The 2,805-nt window shown below is 41.0% G+C and overlaps 1 non-coding gene across 1 annotated transcript; it reads right to left on the minus strand.

The window, feature by feature from the left end:
* Positions 1-457: 457 nt before the first annotated feature.
* Positions 458-564, minus strand: LOC141644655 (small nucleolar RNA R71). Its single transcript, XR_012544267.1, has one exon. It is a non-coding gene; the product is annotated as a small nucleolar RNA R71 (small nucleolar RNA).
* Between the last annotated feature and the right edge of the window lie 2,241 nt (positions 565-2,805).

Here is a 2,805-nt window from a genome sequence, read left to right on the forward strand (position 1 = left end):
ATTCACTATAATAAAATCATTCTGAAACCAATTCACCAAGATCACCAAACACATCAAACTCTCCAATTTCACCCACAAACAACCTTGTGAACGACTCATGGTGGATCAACCTATGGGTTATTCGACTGGACCCTAACAGTCTTGTTCGACCATCAACTATGGAGTAATTGCCCCAAATAGCTTTGAGCTTCGTCAGCATGTCATCTCTTTCATCCAACAAGACACCTTCCATGGGATAAATAATGAAGATGCTCATGTCCACTTGGTCATGTTTAAGAAGAAAGTTGGTACAATCAAGCACAATGGCATAACTGAAGAGCAACTAATGCTCTTCCCTTTCTCTTTGAAAGATAATGCAAGAAAGTGGTTGAATTCTCATGAATCGGGTACTTTCACTACATGGGCTAGTCTTTCTACGGCTTTCATCAACAAGTTTTACCCTCCATATAAGACCGCAAGGATAAGACACGAGATTAAATCTTTCAAGCAAAAGGATCTTGAGACCTTAAGTGAAGCTTAGGAGCGGTTTAGAGACCTCCTTAACTCTTGCCCACATCATGGTATTCCCAAATGGATGACCACTAAAACATTCTTTCAAACCCTTGAACCAAGGTTTATGGACATGATAGTGGCGGCCTCCGGAGGTAACTTTGATAGCATGAATGGTGCGGCGATCACGGAAGTGATTCAAAAAAATTCCGAAATGGGGGAATAGTTATCGAAGAAGGGAAAATGAAGGCAAAAGAGAAGGGCCTTCTAGGCTAGAGTTGGAGACCAAGCTCAAATTGGATGAATTGTCTAAGAATTTTGATAGTCTTATGGAGTAGAAGAAACATGGAAATGCCCATCATGAAGAGAGACCAAGTCACTCCAAGGTCTATTATGTTCAAGAACCGAGAACTCCACCAAGGTTCCATACCCACCCAACATCACCCCCAATAAAATATCTCCCACAACCGATTTATGACACTTGTGGTGGCATAGGTCACACCTATGACATGTGTCCCTCTTACCCACAAGAATTCAATACTTTACAAGATCAACAACCAAAGCAATTCTCCTACCAACGTCAAGAAACATTTTTCCGAGCCCTCCAAAACCAAGATCCAAGATTTTATTATGAGGGTCAACCTTTGGACCGCAACTAGCAAGCTCAACAATACTTGTCTCCATCCAAACTACCCACCTCCCCATCAACAACAACTATTTCAACCCCCTCCATTCATTGAACCACCAAACCTCAACTCCTCTATTGAGCAAATGTTGACAAACATGGAGTCTTGGGCCCTTCAAAGAGAAGCTCAAGTGGACCAACAATTTAAGCTTATAGAGTCAGACCTCACAAATGTCCAAGCTCATAAAGGTCGTTTAATTCTTACATAGTCAACCAATGGGATACTAATCTTCCAAGAAGGCAACACTCCCTTCTAATTCAAGGCTCGAATCCCAAATATGGACCACCACCTCATCAACAAGTCCACGCGTTTACCTTGAGAGGCAAAAAAGAATTGGAAGAACCAAGGAGGAAGAAAGATGCAATGGGAGGAGAAGTTGAGAACCCCAAGAAAGGAAAAGTGAGTGAAGAACTTGAAGATATTTTCAAACACCACCATTAAAAAAAAGTTTTTAAAACACAACCTTTATTAATTATTTTTTTGTCAAACACGACATTTTGGCCAGAGTTTGACCACTTGCAATGAGGTGACATTCAGTCTATATTCGAGATAGAAAACGAGGTCGGTTTAAGGTATTCTTGGTCTCGTTGGAAAGGTGGGAGTACATGTTTTCCAACGATTGTCAACACGGTGGTCAAAGATGGCCTTATGTGGGGTAGATTGGTGTGTAAAGTAAGGCTGGTCACAAAGGGTTGATGTAAGTTAAAGTAGGATTTTTTCGTGGGTCAATTCACTCTCCTCGAACCACCACTTGCAACCAATAACCACTACAAACAACACAATTACGACATACCTTGCACTCCCCTCAACCTACATACCAAATTTCAAATCAAACAAAGCATCATAACCTTATTAAAAGACCCACGAAAAACGCTTGACCACCCGCTGTAAACCCAGACTTACAACCCTTTCTCTGACCAGTCTTACGTTACGTACCAATCGACCACACATAAGGCCACCTTTGACCACCGTGTTAACAACCCTGGAGAGCCTGTACTCCCACCTTTCCAACGAGTCCAAAAATACCTCAAACCGACCTCGTTTGCTATCTCAAATATAGATTGAAAGTCATCCCATTTCAAGTGGTCAGGAAGTTGTCAAAATATGGCCAAAAAGTCGTGTTTGAGAAAAAAAAAATATTAAAGGTCGTGTTTTGAAATATTTTTTTTAAAGGTTGTGTTTGACAAAAAACCTTAATATATAATGATTAGTAATTAACAACGGGAAAAGATTAACATTTACATCCCATATAAGAAGTAACCCCGCCCACTAAGACCTACAGAGTCAACAACACAAAATGAGGGAAGATCCAAGGAGCAAGTTTTATCCACCCCCGCCTGGAGGCTACACTTAGCTTCCTGCAAAAAAACAAAACCGAAAACTTGCGAAGACTCAAAGCAAGAAAGGGAACGACCGTGGGCACCTGGATTTCCAAAACACCTGCAATTTCAGTAGAATGTCTTCATGGCGACCTTGGTGGTGATTGAAGGCTCACCACGTCCTAGCCATCAGACAGAGCAAAAGCTATGATCAGGAACAAATGGAATAGAAGTAAGCAGAAAACCATAAGCGGTAAACAAACCATAATGAGAAAAATAATAAGAAAGATATTGCTTAGTTGGAGGACCAA

This window comes from Silene latifolia, chromosome 2, assembly GCF_048544455.1.
Source record: "Silene latifolia isolate original U9 population chromosome 2, ASM4854445v1, whole genome shotgun sequence".
NCBI classification, from domain to species: domain Eukaryota; kingdom Viridiplantae; phylum Streptophyta; class Magnoliopsida; order Caryophyllales; family Caryophyllaceae; genus Silene; species Silene latifolia.